Consider the following 16,841-nt stretch of genomic DNA (forward strand, 5'->3'; position numbering starts at 1 on the left):
CTCTCTGGAAGAAGGCAGGGAAATTTTAGAATATATTCCAGAAAGATATAAACATTCTCATCAATATCAATGAAAAATTATTTTTCTATTTTTAGAAGACTGGCAATTATCAGCTCCTGGTTGAAGTACAAGGCAAGATGCCTGCCTGGGTATGCTGGGCTTTTGTAGGTAGAAAGAGGAATTAAACATGCAATGTAGCTTCTGCTAAGTGCCAAATAAATAATTTAGGGGATAATTGTCTTGGAATCGAAGAAAGGAAAATAATTAGGGCTCCCCAAACCACACACTCCAAACACCGTATGACCAACTTCCTAGAGGAGGAAAAGATATTTATTGGAAACATGATAGAACTGTCAAAAATCCAAGAAATCAATTACATAAATTGTGAAGCGTAAGTCACAATTCTATGTGTTCTGCAAGAGTGTAAAATTTACAATTTTTCATGAAGATAGAAAATAAGAACCACCACTGCTTCATCCAAGAGTGTCTTGCAACCCCACCCCACCCCATCATGGTCTCCGTCATTTTAATCATGCTATATCTGTGCAGGTGTTTTTGCTACTAACGTGTCATTTGTGGTATATGGGAAACCATCGGTCATCAGGTTAACTCAAGGGTGGATTTCATTTTTGCATCTTTTTTTTTTTTTTTTTTTTTTTTGAGACAGAGTCTTACTTTGTTGCCTGGGCTAGAGTGCTGTGGTGTCAGCTTAGCTCACAGCAACCTCAAACTCCTGGGCTCAAGGGATCTTCCTGCCTCAGTCTCCCAAGTAGCTGGGACTATAGGCATGTGCCACCATGCCCAGCTAATTTTTTCTATATATTTTTCGTTGTCCAGCTAATTTATTTCTATTTTTAGTAGGGACAGGATCTCACTCTTGCTCAGGTTGGTCTCGAACTACTGAGCTCAAATGATCCACCCATCTCGGCCTCCCAGAGTGCTAGGATTACAGGCGTGAGCTACCACGCCCGGCCCATTTTTGCATCTTCTGATGAGATCATTGGCTCGGACTTGTACTTAATGAGGCAATTAAACAGTGAGAATGACCATGAGGAAAAGTAGATGATGTGACTCCACCAGGAGGTTACAATGTTGGCAGATCCCATTGTTTGTCAGAAATGTCAAGGACTGGGCTCATGGGTCTCGAAGGACTTAGGCACGGAGAAAGGCTCTAAAACTTCCCAGGGAGGGGAAGACTGCTATGACAGATGTAGAAGACAGTGTCAGGGAACAGCTAGGGAAAGAGTGTGACTTAAGGCTTCCCTGTAGGGACTTAAGAGAAATTGATTTAGGGTGATGGGTGACGTGGTGGGAGACCAATGAGTTGTTATTGTTTTTAGAAGAGATGCCATCTTGGTTTTTCCCTTGGAAGCAACCCTTGAGTAAGGAATTGGGTACAAGCAGTTTTTAAGGGAAGGGAAGGTGATCCCAGGAAGAAAGGTGAGCAGGTGGGACAGTGACATGGGAGGGGGAAAGCCAACCAGCGGTGAGTGGACGAGAAGGTTGTCACCACAGGCAACAAGGACTCAGTCCCACTGGGGTCCTCTGAGAAGCATGAGGAGCAAACCACAGGATTGCTCCACTGAGGCGTGAGGAAGCTGAGATTTTGAGTCATCAGCTCCGTCTCTTACTGGCCTGAAGGTTGTTCCTGGGGCTTTAACTCCCTGACACTTCTAGCTGTGCCGCAGATCAGCTGACTGTGCTCCTGGTATGAGGCCAGAGGAAACCTTCACGCAGACAGAAACAGGTGCTGGAGGTAATTGCCATCACCCTCTATGGGAACTTCCCCAAAAGTTGTAGGTGACCTCCAGGTGGGCAGAGGAGATATGGGCGGGCCACCACCAGCTTCTGCCATACGTTCTTCTTGCCTTCAATGAAAAGTCTAAGAAGAAGACATTGGTTCTGGTATCCCCAGCTGCTCCTTTCTCTCTGTTTCTGTGTCTCATGTGTTTCCCATCCCAGCCCACTCACTAGAACCCCTGAACTCTGTATATTTTCCAGGTAATTGGGTTAGGGTAGGGGATTCAAAGGAAGCTTTTGCCACTTAGCAGGTGACCAAGCAAGGAATGTTTAACTGTGAAATTTCAGCTGGTTGAGAAATATATTTTGAGAGGACAGAGGTCAACCCAGAGCCCTAGAATAACAGTTATTCTAGGATCCTGCCAGATGTCAGGTAACTAACTCACCATCCTGGGGAAACTAATGTTTTTGTTCGTGAATGCATAGGGCCATTTTATTTTCTGCAAAACTGAAAACCAGGAGATATTCTCCTATTGCCATAACTGTAAAGTGACAGTGACTTTAGGTGGGTACCATCTCCATGAATTGAGAATAAGAAAAGAATGAAATAAGCTTCAAACATTTTAATCTGAAGAATTCCTTTCAATGAGATATCTTTCTCACGCCTAGAAGAGCAGCAAAAGAGCCCAAACTATCACAGAAACTAGGAAGCAAGGATGGAGTAAGTCATCCTGCATCAGAAATTATGAAATTCTCTCTTCTTGACACATGCAGTCATCTCCACAGCGACTGATTGTCATGTCACAGAGCAGACAAGAACACAAACACAAAGAGAAATGGCACAAGCGGATGAACCGTGATTCCGTTTCTATGCAAATATTCTAAGTCAGAAAAATAAGGAAGAAGAGCTCTTAACATGAAAGTAGAATTACCTAAAAATTTATTTTTTCCCTCAGGTAGCATCTCTTTTTACATAGATTATTTTTAAGTTGATTTTTTTTTTTTTTTTTTGGGTCTGAGGGGATGACAAGCCTGTTAGGGACCAGAATAATAAAAATCATAAATCTGGAAGGAGCCCACAGGGTCACCTTGCCCAGCTTCTGGTTTTCAGGTGGAAATGATTAGTAACAATGACGGTCTGAAAAAGCCTGCAGGAAGGATGATTCCACGGTCTTTTTTTCAATATCTCAGCTTGCATGTTTTAACACCTCCAATACGACAGTCCTTTCTTACATCAATCGTGTGTCTCTGTCCTGAATTTTAAGTCTATGCTTTATATTCTGTCCTCGCTGGCACGTTGAGAACAGCTGGGCACCACGAATGCTGCGCTCTGCATTTACGATAATACATCCAGCCCTGGTGCTCTGGGTTCCTGCTATTCCTGAACCAATGGCATTGGCTCTGCATGAAATTACAAAGGAGCGGGAGTAGGGAATAATTGGCTGGGGTGGGAGTGGCAGACTGCAAGTTGTCCCCCCAAATTTGTGGCAGTTATTTAAAGGAAAATTACTTTATCTAAATTTCTGCCAACTGCAGTGTGGGTGTGGCAGCTTCAGCTCTCCAGACCCAACACCCCAGGAGATGGTGACACAACAAGATGGAAGAAACTGGATGGAACAGAGCTGCCTCCCCCATCTGGACAGCCTCCCTGGATCTAGTACTGAGAGAGGAACAAACTCTCCCAAACTTAAGTCTGCTGCACGTTTGGTTTCTTGTTGGAGCAGCCTCCACTGAACCCTAACACAGTGCTACAGCCGCTGCTGGAATTCAAACCAGCCAAACAGGAAAGACTCCATGTCAGAGAGCCTTTCCCAAGACAATAGTTCTCAATGCTTTCTCTCCCCACCGTAATAGACATGATGAATGACATTCACATATTCCATACTCTCATGGGCAGACTCAGATTTTGGAGAAACTCCCCAAAATCTTGTGGACAAGTCAAGCTCCAGCCTAGCTCTGATGCCCACAACCCTGCCAGTCCATCAGCTGCTGCTCAGCCTGGGTGGGGGCCATGCACACTTCCTGGCCCTTAGGCTGAAACACCCTCCTGTCCCCGCCCACTCCAGAAGTCATAGACCCAGCAGGAGAGAGTGAACTCTACATTCAAATATTAAAAATTGTGGATCATTCACAAACTTCTGTGGATCAAGATGCAACCAGGGGTTTCTCCTGGTAGGCTTTGCAGGTGTGGGGACTCGAGCAAAGCTCTGGGAGAAAGGAGAAAGGGCAGGAAGCTCTGCTGTCTATCAATTCCTCATTTTTGTTCCATACTAATATATACATCACTTCACAGACCCCATTACACTTTATCTCATTGGGCTGTCACTGTTAGTTGAGTCTCCTAGAGAAAGAGGAGGAACTGGGACTCCAAGTCCCTGAGGACACTTCCACTCTTAGGGGCTCCCTTGCAGGGGATGCTTGTCTGCGGTGAGCACACTGACTGCGTTATCCCTTCTCCATGCGGTCTTCCTCCCTGGCGAGCTCGCTGGGACAGGAATGATTGTTAGTGATTCCATTTGTACCCCAAGCTTTAGGCCTAGTTTGGAGCCAGGTGAAGGGTGCCCCTGTCCCCTTTCCCTAAGGTACAAACCGTGCTCTTGGCCACCTGAGTTGCAGCACTCAGAGCCCCTCTTCCTAGAGACTGGAGCAGCCACCCACTAGGTGCCTCTCCTCCATGGGACACTGGCCTGGACCTCTGAGGCACCCTAAGTCAGGGTCTTTTCAAGTAGGGGGAGCCCCAGATCTTACTGCACCAGGTATATGAGGGAAGGGAAGAGATTGAGGCCATCTTAAAAAAGAATAACCAAAAAATTCCACAGTGAGAACAGTTCTAAGATGAGACAATACTAAGAAGAAGGAACTTCACTTAGAGAATAAGAATTTTACTAATTGCTTAACCCAGATCCCAATGGGTAACTAGTCTCCAGTGTGTATGAAGTGATGGGTAACTAGTCTCCAGTGTGTATAAAGTGATATCATCTTCTTACCCACAGTACTGTTTTGGACTTCCTGGACTTTTTGCCCTGGGAATTTCAAAGCAGGTGCTATGAGATGCTATGTTTTTAGAACAGTTATCTGTATCTAGTAAACATCATGTAAGGATTTGTAAATATTAACATCTTTTTCCAACAGGGTAGCGGTAAGTTTGTTATAAAGAGACCACTGGTTCTCACCTGGGGGTGATTCTACCTCCTCCCCACCACTGGAGATATTTGGCAATGGCTGGAGACATTTTTGGTTGTCATGACAAGGGAGTGGTTGCTACTGGCACCTAGTGGGTGGAGGCCAAGGATGTTGCTCAACATCCTACAATGCACGGGACAGCCCCCATCACAAAGAATGACCCAATCTCAAATGTCAATAGTGCCAAAGTTCAGAAACCCTAAAATAGAGTTACAAATGCACTGCATGAGTCCATTTACATAAAATTCCAGAAAATGCAAATGTATCTATGGTGACAAGGAAGGGAAGGAGGGAGAGATGACAAAGAGGCATGAGAAATTTGGGGAGAAATTATTGGGGGAAATGTTCCCTACCTTGATTGTGGTGTTGATTTCACTGGTGTGTATACACCCAATAAAACTCATCACATTGTACACTTTGGTGTATACACCTCAGAATAAAAAAAAAAAAAAAAGAATTTTAACATTTTGATCCTCCTCCTAAGAATTCCTCCCTCTAACTCAGGTTCCAAGAGTGAGCTTTAGTCTCAATCAGTTGTTGTCCCCAAAGTGTGGGTGGGGTAGGTGTTGGAAAGAGAGAAACTTGAGTGCCCCACGGAGGTTAAATGGGACACAAACACTCCTAACAGCGCCAAGAGGCAGCGAGGACTATTCATCATCTCCACTCTACATATGAGGAGACTGAGATCCAGAGAGGGGAAGTGACTTGCCCAAGATCCCATAATTTGGAGGCAAAACCTAGAATAGCTCGACTTACCTGACTCCCAGTTAGGCTTCTCCACTGCCCCAGGACGGCTTACAGCTTCTACTTCTCCCTTCCCAGATCTCTCACCTGCAGAAACTTACCTGATTATTTACCTCTATGTACTGACATGTCCTGAAACATAAACCCACTTTCCTTGCTTCCTTGGTTGGAATTTCCCTGAAAGCAGAGCTGGGACTAGGACTTCTGTGTGGATAGTCTTTGGGGAGGAGATTCCAGGAAGCAGAAGGGAGCAGGTAGAAAGAGAGTGAGATGTGGAAGGAGGAAAGGCCAATGGGGGTATGTCATGGAGCTCATTACAGCTGCGGCAAACTGGGGCTTGATCTCATTGGGTTCCTCTCTAAGGAACCTTGTAGAATGCTCCTTGGATTTCTTCTCCAAAAATGGCAGCTGGGGCATTTATCCTCTGACTCTTGTGTTCCACTGGTTGATTTCCCACAGAGCTTCCATACTCCCCCATCTGCACTTCCAGGCTGGATGAGATCCTGTGGTCCTAGAAGATACCCTGAGCCAGGAAAGTGAAGAGATGTGGCCAGTGCTTGAAGTGGGAGCTGTCCCTTCGGTGTGTATCAGAGCTGTTCAACATAGCTGCAGCTGAAATCAGAGGCTGGCGGAGGACACAGCACCTGGGCATCCAATGGTCTGCTTCACCACCCTTAAGAGAGTTGGGGGTTAAGGAAAAAAGGACATGAGAAGTGGGAACAACAGTGAGTGAGTAGATGGATGAGAGATGTAGGAGGGTGGCAGGGGAGGATGGACTGTTGGGCAGTAGGAATATATAGCTTCCATCCAGGTTCCAAGCAAGAGCCCGGCATCTGGAATCAGAAGACTGCAGCTTAAGTCCCAGCACTGCGAGGATCCATCTGTTTCTCCTAGGACAAGTCATTTGACCTTTCTGTAAGTAGGACAAGTAATTCTATTTCCCTCACATACTTCACGTGATGTTCTGAAGATCCACTGAGCTAATATACACAAAGCGTTTCGTAGGCTGTGAGGTGCCAAACACAGGTAAGCTGCGGTTGCTGTTAGAGAAAGTGCTACAAGGGCTGTAAATCTCATATCCTCACCTTCAGTACAACCAACGCGAAACTTTTCCACTTCTGACACACAATGCAATTTTAACCTACAACGTGTCAATGCTCCTTGTCTATGGCTCTGCTAACTTTCACTATTTATCCTCATTTATCTTTTTTTAAATTGCTTTAAACATGCTTGTTTCATGCTCTTAGACATTGCTGCTGGGAGTGGAAAATGGTAGGATTCATATGGGGACCAAGTTAGCAATATCTATCAACATGGTAAGTACGTTTACCTCTTGGGCCGGCAAAATCACTTCTGAGAATTTATTTTCCTTATTATCTGTACACACATGAGATACTTCAGTATGCAAATATTTATTGCAGTATTGTTTGTAATGGTGGAAGATTGGAAAGAGCATAAGTGTTTCCGATAGGGTATGGTTAATTCAACCATGGTACATCTGCACAGTGGGATCCCATACAGCTGTCACAAGAAAAAAATCCAGAAACTCTGTATCTTCTAATATGGAAGGAGCCCTAGCATATATTTCTGGATAATAAAATCAAGGTTTAGAGCACGATATAAAGTATGCTACCTTTTGTATATAGAAAGGAAAAAAACTGAGTATATAAAAAATAATAAAAATGATTACCAGTGAGGGACAAAAGCTTAGGACTGGGGTGGGTGGAGACAGGCATGAGAGTGAGCACAACTTTTTATTAATCTTGATATTTGACCCAATGTATTGCCTACTCAAAAATAATAATAAACATTGAAAAAACAAGACTTAATCTCATTCCTGGAATTATTTCATCAAATGAAAGCTAGAAGATGTCTTGGTTTACCAGATGACTGATGGCAGAACTAAAACTCTAGTAACAAAAGAGGCCGGGCGCGGTGGCTCACGCCTGTAATCCTAGCACTCTGGGAGGCCGAGGCGGGTGGATCGCTCGAGGTCAGGAGTTCGAGACCAGCCTGAGCAAGAGCGAGACCCCATCTCTACTAAAAATAGAAAGAAATTATATGGACAGCTAAAAATATATATAGAAAAAAATTAGCCGGGCATGGTGGTGCATGCCTGTAGTCCCAGCTACTCGGGAGGCTGAGACAGGAGGATCCCTTGAGCTCAGGAGTTTGAGGTTGCTGTGAGCTAGGCTGACGCCACGGCATTCACTCTAGCCTGGGCAACAGAGTGAGACTCTGTCTCAAAAAAAAAAGAAAAAAAAAAAGGGCTTGGGGAAGCTCACAATGGCCAATATGACATGTGTTCCACTGTTATTAAGAACTTTGAAACAAGTAACCAAAAAGTGCCCCAGTCAAACTCATTAACTATGGAAAGATGGTGTGGAGAAATAAGAAGTTTTCTTAACATTATGATGATGATTATTTATCAGAAGCCTTTATATACTTTATCTCATTTGATTCTCCCAACAACACTATCATCATCATCATCATCTCTATTTTATAAATGACAGAACTAATCTCAGAGAGGCTAAATAACTTGTCCGAAGCCACAAAGCAATTTCGCTGTGCTGCTGGGATTCAAAACCACCAGTCTGTTTTGATTATGAGAGAAAAAGATTATCAGATGCAAATTCACATTATCCTACTCAGCTATTTGTTCAAAAATGTTTCATGAGCATCTATTAAGTGGCAGGCACTATATAAGAACTTGTAACATATCCAGCAGATTGACTTTCCTTAAATATAGAATTTATAGAGTGTGTTTCCAGAGTTCTCTGTCTACTTCCTGTTCTGTAGAGGCTGTGGATGCCTAGGTGCTTGCAGTGGGAGAAGGAATCAAGGTTGACCACTTTTCTTCAGATTTTCACTTTATTGATGGTTGGTTAAGCCCCCCAAGAATAAGGAGAGTGGAGCCCAAGTTACTGGCAGATATCCTAATTTCTGCTACTATGTGGCTTAAAGAATGTCTTATATTCTGATCAGTCAATCCTTGGAGAGGAATCTCTAGTAAAAGGAGCAAAAAGTGGTCAGAGGTGGCAATGTGGTGGAGGGCAGAGGAATCCTCCTCTCTTCCCCATTCTGCCCATTCATGCACTCATATCTGAACAACATTTCTCCTGGACTCTTGGAGGAGAAGTATACATAATGTAATCCCCAAATCTCAGCAAGAGCACTGATATAATTTTATATTTTTATTAATAATTTAATAGAAAGATTGCCAGGGGAGCTCAGAGCTTTTGTTAAAATGTGATGTTGATAAGTATTGAGTCTAAATGACATTTTGGGGGATCTTTCTCAGACTGTGCCACAAAAATTTGGTTGTAGAAGCTCTCCCACTTATGTGAAACCCATAAGATTGGAGGATGATTTTCTGTGATAGCCCCTCTGCTCCAAAGAGGAAAGAAACACTGAGAAATTTGGGAGAGGTGTACCACATCACAGGACATCCATTCACAAAGCAACTCATGGCACTTCATAGTACTAGTTTGAGAAGGAGAAATTTTAACTGCACCTATGTCTTCTGGTATGGGTAACCTACTAACATGCATTACTATAATGGCAAAGATTATTATCACTCATGAGTGTCCTAAGTTTCTTGAGGGTCTCAACTGTCTTTACATATATTTTTGTTTTCTCCAGCCCAGCAAAGTTCCTGAACAAAGTGAGTGCTCAATAAAAGTGTGCTGAATAAATAAATGAATGAACAACTTTCACACATGTCATCTCATCAAATGCTCACATACAAAACCCAAAGCCAGGAGAGACCCTGACTGAGAACCTAAGAGGTAGGCTGTGTGCAGTCAGAGAAGAGACGGTCTAGACGACACACTTGTCTCAGGGGTATTCATGTTCACTCATGATTTGGGGCTGGTGAGAATAAACTTTTGGAAGAAGGATAATGATGGATTTACCTGTGCCCAAAATAGGTGCTGAGATACCTCTTCTGAATCCAGCCGATTCAGCAAGGGGTTAATGGAAGATTTCAAGCAGGCTAGATAATTAACGGGATTAAATCTCTACCTGTCAATTAAGTCAATATATTTGAGTATAATGCTATTTAATTCTGTACCAGGAACAGTGCAATAAATCAAAGTTTACAGATGTCTTCAGCAAGCCCTTGATGGATGAAACACTGTAACTCAGAGGTACATAGAAAATCTCAAATAAGATAACCTCCCATGTGATTAATATAGCTGTCTGCATTGGCATTGGCTCCAGAAGGTTCTAATCCAAACATGTTTAACATCACATACTTTATGGTGACAGATTTAGACACCTGAACTAACTAACCAGGCAAATGGTGCTTAATTATACCTGCTCATTATGGACCTCAGCAGTGAAGCCAGGACACAGAATTATGTGTTCATTCTCATCACAGAGTCACACACCACATAAGCAGTCTAGTGTCCAGGGGATGTGACAGGATCTGGTGCACAAAACGCAGGACAGCAATCTGATTCTTCTAGCGGCCACCTTCCTTCTCTCTGTTCAGTGGTGCTTGCCCCAGGCCTAGTTCAGACAAACTGGCCAGCAAATACACTTGACTGATCACAAGGGGAAAGAGGTACATGGATGTGACTGTCTCTCTGAACATTCCCCCTCTTAAAAAACAAAAGAATTGCAGGGCAAGTCTTTTTTTGGGTACAAAGGATAGTTAGTACCTCCATTCCTGTATAGCCATGACTGAAACTGTTGTTCCAGAGGCTAAACTATATGCTCACCAAACTTCTGCATTTATTCTGTAGTGCAATTCCAAAAGCACGGCCCTCTAAACAGACACACAGATTTATTAGAAGCAGACTAGAAACTTTCAGATATAAAGTTCAACTCCCAATCCTGTTTCTTAGCAGAACTTACTCATAAGGGACCTTCCTCTGTGTCATATGAGTGTCAAAATGTGCACAGAAAGTGTGTATTTTTCCAATAGGATCAAGGTGTTTGACTCCATCTGTCCTGAAGTCAGAGTGTGACCACGCTGAGTGAGACTCAGTCATTGCTTGCTGATTGACTGATGGATCAGTAAGGTGTGCCAAATATTGTGTAAGAATGGAATGGGACTGAAATGAAGCATAATCTACACTCTCAAGGCGTGTCCCATTTATTGGGGGAGAGCAGGTTAATGTATGCCAAGAATCACAGTTGTGGGACTGGCCAAAGACCATGTCACAGAGGGCACTTTGAACATGGTATTCAGGAGCTGGTAGAAAGTTCCAAACTGAAGAGTAAAATAATTGGGATTTTAAAAATAAGTCTATCATTTGCCACTGTTGATGTAGGATAAAAAAAAAAAAGTCAGTCTAGCTGATGATCAATTCAGTGGCACAGTAAAGGAAATATTGATCTGTTTCTCAAATTATATAACTTTTAAATTAAAAAACTCCTCTTTTTCCACATTCTAAGAGTACTTTGTGGACAGAGGTCCTAAAAGTCAGAACATTTTTTTAAAAATTTATTTTGAGGTAACCTCATGCTTACAAAAAACTTGCAAGAAATGCAAACAGCTCCTATGTAACGTTTATTCAGATTCACCAATTGTTAACACAGTTGTTGACATTTTGTCTCATTTGCTCGTTTAAGAAGGCAGGTGAAGCAGACGGTGCAGAGAAATGCTTGTCATTCAACTTTGGGAGAAAGAAAAGATGCTGAGGTCAAAACACTCGGCCTTTGAGAAGCTGATTAGAAGCTCATTCCTTTGTGCTAGGGAGGAAGCAGCAGCCATGGGGCCGAGAGGGAGAGGGCCTGAGGTCGCAGGGAGTACAGGAAGAGTGGCCAGCATGGACAAGAGGGTCTCCATGGAAGCTGCTGGTCCCCACGAACTCAAGTACGAGAATTACCATCATTAACACAACTTTCCTTTCCCCTTTATGTGTATTCTCCTGCAGATCATTAGTTGAAGCAAATTTAGTATTGACATCAAGTGAAGTTTACAACAGCAATGAGCTTTCAACTCTCTTTTGGTGTACTTCTTACCTTTCCCAATTTGTGGCTCATCTATTTACAACTTAAGGGGACTAGAAGGATATTGATGACAACACAAAGAGTGGGGATTAGATGGGAGAATGGGCTTGAGCCCACACATTGTAAACATGTTTAAACTATTCAGCAGGCTATAAAGCCACAGACTTGCTCTGACATTTATAGGAACAGTCCTTTTAACCTTACAGAAGCATTGTCTAGCATGCCTTATGCATAGGTACTGAGATCTTAGCCCACGTGTATCAAAGCATTGGCTGGGATGTCTGGAAAAGACGCAGCGATGAAGAAGTTGCTATGGAAATTTAGGAGTATCTTACTCAGGGATGGAGCCATTTCTGCCCTTTCCTGGATCTGCAAAAAGAACCTTTGTAACATCATCCCCGTATCTGCGTCCCCCAGAGAGGAGGCAGAAAGGAAGATGGGAGAGCACTATAGAAGAGGCTAGAGAGCCAGGTTAGCCAAGCTCTCTTTCCTCCACACTCTGAAGTTATAACTAAACAGTCTTGAGCAAGACAAGCCACACTGCTATGTGCGTGGAGGACAAATGCACAGAGCACATGTTTCGTTGTATGGATTATTTCCAACTCATTATAGAAATCTGATGTGGAGACCCTGGTTAGGTCACCTGGCTATCCCCTGCTGAGAAGGCTGAGCCGTTAATCTTAGTATTTAAATTCCTTTCAGGCTATTCAAGGCGCCCTGGAGATGAGGGTGTCTCTTGTGAATTCTATGCATTAGTTCTCTTGGCTACGTGGTGGCTCCTGTAGTTCCTTTTTCTGCTCACTGGATGATGCCAGATTGGGCTAATTCCAAAAGCACCATCTAGGCATAGACTCCTTACCTGGGTCACCATTGTGGCTGCCACCAGCTGATGTCTGATGTGAGGGTCTGGATATCTGAGCAAGGGAGTTGTCATATGGCACTTCTGAAGCCTCTGGCACCATCACCCGCCACTGCAGAGTCACTGGGACCAGTATGGCGGGTGCCTGTGTTCTCCAAGCTCTGTGGAGACAATGACGAAAAGGCTCTCCAAGATTCTACTTGCTCTTTTATTGCAGAACTCAGCCATGAGCACCTGGGGTCTGGCCCAGGAGATGGTCTGTGTGACAGATGCCTCTCTCCACTCAGCCGTAGTTCCCAGGCACAATGAGATGGAAAAAAAAAAAAAAAAATTGCTATCCCTTTAGAGGCTGGTACAAAAATTTATCTTAGGAAGAGACTTGCCTTTTGGAGGAAAATACCTTGAAAAGCTCACTTGTGTAGTCAATTCCTTTGAAACATAGCTGTTCTCTGGTGCCAAGGTTTCCAAGAAAGAGCCAAAGTTATTCTGTATGAGAAGAGAAGAGAACAGACTTTATTTATTTATGTTTTTATTTCGTCTTGGGGAAGAGAAAAGGGAGGGTGGAAAGGAGGAAGAATAAGCCAGCAATGTGGTGGGAGATCACGTATTGCACAACGTGACTCATCTTCACTAATGTCATCAAAAACTGCAACATTCTTGGTTTGATTGGATTTCTCATGGAAGCCAGTGAATCAGGGCTGATTTTGTGTACGAGCTGATTGTGGGCAAAACAGGGGTCACGGATGCAGATAAAGGAGGGGAGACAGAGAACCCCATTGTCATCAGTATGGCAGGACCAGGTCTCTTGTCTTTGAATCAAACCTGTGCAACCTACCTGGTCCTTGCTTATGCAGATTGATCCCAGGGGGACGTGCCCCACGGGAGCCCAGGATAAGCCCAGATTGGTCTGTACCCCAGGATAGACGCAACTTAGGAACTACAGAACTGTTCCAGAACTACTTGGACTACTTCTCAGTTTCCAAGCAAGGACTTCTCCCTCATCGGTATCACGACTTCTGCATTTATAGCGGGCACTTAACTATTCTTAATAGTTCCCAGAGAAAATGTAGATTCTGTGCCCTTGCAGTGATTTGGGTAGATAACAATCATCTTTTTGTGCGGCTGGAGCCCTGATGCATTCCAAGTTCTGCCTAAAGTTTCTTTACATTCATTACCTAATTTAATCCTCATAATTATGCGATTATTAGGCCCTGTTATTGTCCCTGCTCGACAGATGAAGAACTGCAGAACCAGATAGGTGAAATAACTTCCCAAAGGCACCTGACCCCGAAGCTCAGGCACTTTCCGAGACTGCAGAAGACAGACTAGTGAGAAAGAACCGACCGCCCCCACCCACCAGCTCACCCCATGGCCTGGCTGCTTAATTCCAGGGAGAAAAGATGGAAGGCAAGAGGTCCATGGCAAACCTCTTTATGTCCTCGGGCCATGTGACAGCCTCTCTCCAAGTGGGTTTGAGGGGAAGGGAGGAGAGAGTGGAGGAAGGGGGGTGGCTAGCAGGGAGGGTTTAGAGAGCAGGAGAGTGAAATGTGTCCAGAAGAGGCGCGTTTCTTTACTTTTCACCTGTTCTAAGTGGCTCCCAAGTCGGGAGGCTGATGGTGAAAGAGGGAAAAAAAGAAGTCACCTCCTCTTAAAAGCTCTGTGGATGGTGTGGAGCTTTCTTCTAGTTGGGGGGGGCGAGGCCAGGTGGGAGTGAGGCCAGGTGGGTGGGGTCAAGCCAGGTGGGTATTGGAGCAGGTAGAGGTCAGCCCAGGTGGAGGCTCAGGCCTGGTGGGGGGTCAGGCCTAGAGCGGGGGTCAGGCTGGCCTGGATGCTCAGGTCCAGCTACGGTTCCCAGCAGTCCTGGGTCCCGGAGACTCTAAGTCTTGTCCCAGGCCACTTCTCACCACTGCTGAGTAGAAAATCTTGGGTCACACAGCTGAACAGATTTACTCAGAGGGATCCCCTATTCCAAGGTGCCACGGCCTAACGGAGGTTGGGTGGGGGAGGATATCAGAGGGGCCCAGCTGACCGATGGCCCTGCGGCTGGCAGTGCGCATGTCCACACAGGAGACCATTAACCGGCTCAGTTACAAACTCCAGAAGCAGAAACGCCGGCTGACTCTAACGGCGAGCTCGTGACAGGGAGACGGGGTTGGCGGGAAGATGGTGTTTACTTTCTTGATGTCCCCTGAATCCTGAAGGCCATTTTAATTAATTTTCAAACAGCTTTTGTACTTTTTGGTCTTTGAATTTGTGGTTGTGACTGCACACACCCACCCACACATAATCCCATTTTAATGAAATCAGGGGAACATCAAAATCGCCGCACTGTATCAATGTCTCATTAAAATGGACATCTCTTGCTCCAGCAGGCTGGAAGGGCTGCTTTGTAGTTTATTAGTATTTTTAATTATTTAAAGCAAAATTTCCACACACCGTTGCGATGATGAATGGAGGTCAAGTTTTTATTTTTATTTTTTTTGTAGACAAGAAGGGCTTTTTTTTTTTTTTTTTCTTTACCCCAGCTTCCAAAGTAAGCTGCCAGAGAAGGAAAGGCTGTAACTAGCTTTGAATATAATATCAGATTCCTGGTAAAATTGGACATGTTTTTCAAAACATGCTGCTAATATTTGGAGTGGAGTTATACATATTTATGGGAGCGCGCGAGGTGGTGGGGGCCACCCCAGGGGACTGGCGGGAAAATGAAAGGATCTCAAATTAGCTCGGGTGGAAATTAGCTGTATAGCGCCGCAGAAAGGGCCGAACTGGTGAATCACCACATCTACAATAAAAGTGATCATAGCAATTTAAATAACCAAAGTAGTTTTGCTTGTGTGTGTGCAGGAAGGTGGGCAGGGGAGGCGCGATCTGGGAGAGCTGAGATGGAGCCGGCCTGGGGGCTGTGGGTAGCTGGTCCCCGGGTGGGGGGGAGGCACAGAAGGAAGGAAATGAGTGATCTGAGGGAAAGGGAGGGGCTGCAGAGGTGGGGTTAGGGCCAAGAGCATCCTTGAGGGATCTGAGTGAGTCCGGCACCCAGAGGGGCGTGACTTTGGAAAGGGAGGCGGCAGAGGGTATGGGGGAGGCATCGGCTGAGTTTCCCAGGAAAGCTGGAGAGCTGGAACGTAACAGTTTGGGGACTCAGGAAAACTGATCCTGATGAGCGCTTGCAGTTTTCCTAATGGAATTTGTAGGGAATGTGTTGAATCTACCTCGTATGGGTTCTTTGCTGAACTGCTTTCTCTAGCATCTGCATCACTTCGGGTCCCCATAGGAAACAGATGGCACGCTCAAACTGAGTAATCGAGGAGCGCCTAATAAAGGGATTAATTGCAAAGGTGTGGGCGCTGCACAGTGTAAGGAAACCACAAGGGATAGTGCCCACGGCAGGGGACGATGTAGGCGGAGCGTTGTCACCCATGGCCTGGAGGGGAGGGGAGGAAGCAGTACAGGACGGGGGAGTGGAGAGGGCCACCTCAGCAGACAGGCACAGCAGCCTGGGACAACCTGGCAGGAAATTTCTACCTCCCTTCAGGGTCCCTGACTTACCGCTTCCTCTGGGCAGCTTTCCCTCACCCCACGTAGACGGGGCTGGGTACTTCTGCTATTCACTAACCTATCACTTCTTCATGTAACAAGTACTTGCTGAGTTTTCTATGTTGCCAGCTTTATCCAGGTGAGACACCTGGACATGGTCCTGCACTCACGAAGCTTAGTCTAGAGGAGTTAGTAGTCATGAATCAAATAATGATGCAAAGAAATATAAAATTATAATTGTCTTAAATGCTTTGACGGACAATTATAGAATGTGACAAAAGCATAAAGGAGGGGGAGTTGATCTAGGCTGGGGAACTAATTGAGTTTTAATCTGAAGGAGAATTAGACACAGGAGAGAGAGCATTCCTGAGGGACAGAAATCGCATATGCAAAGGCCCTGTGGCAGAAGGGAACATTTATTTTAAGCAGTAGCACTTCACTGCAGGAATCAAGTGGAACAAAGGGAGGGAGTGAAGGCAAGTGGACAGAGGGTCACAAAGGCTGAGGCTGGAGGCGAGAGCAGGAGAAGCCACGGAGCGCCTTGCAGACTGGCCAGGCCCGTGACAGACTTGGCCAGTCGGGAGGTGTCGTACTACAGGGGCAGCCATGAGGCTCAGGCTAAGGTAGACAGCGTGGGGATGACACAAAGTGGGCACGTCTGAGGGGAGGAATGGACAGAACTTGACCAACTGGATTGGCGGTGGCAAGCGAGCCGACAGGAGGCTGCAGGGCCTACCGCCAGGTGAGTTTGCAGAGGTACCACTCACCAAGAGGGTGCGTAGAGAGCAGCCTTGTGTGCTGGGGATGAAATGACAGCCTC

Source organism: Eulemur rufifrons, chromosome 29 (genome assembly GCF_041146395.1).
Source record: "Eulemur rufifrons isolate Redbay chromosome 29, OSU_ERuf_1, whole genome shotgun sequence".
Lineage (NCBI taxonomy): Eukaryota > Metazoa > Chordata > Mammalia > Primates > Lemuridae > Eulemur > Eulemur rufifrons.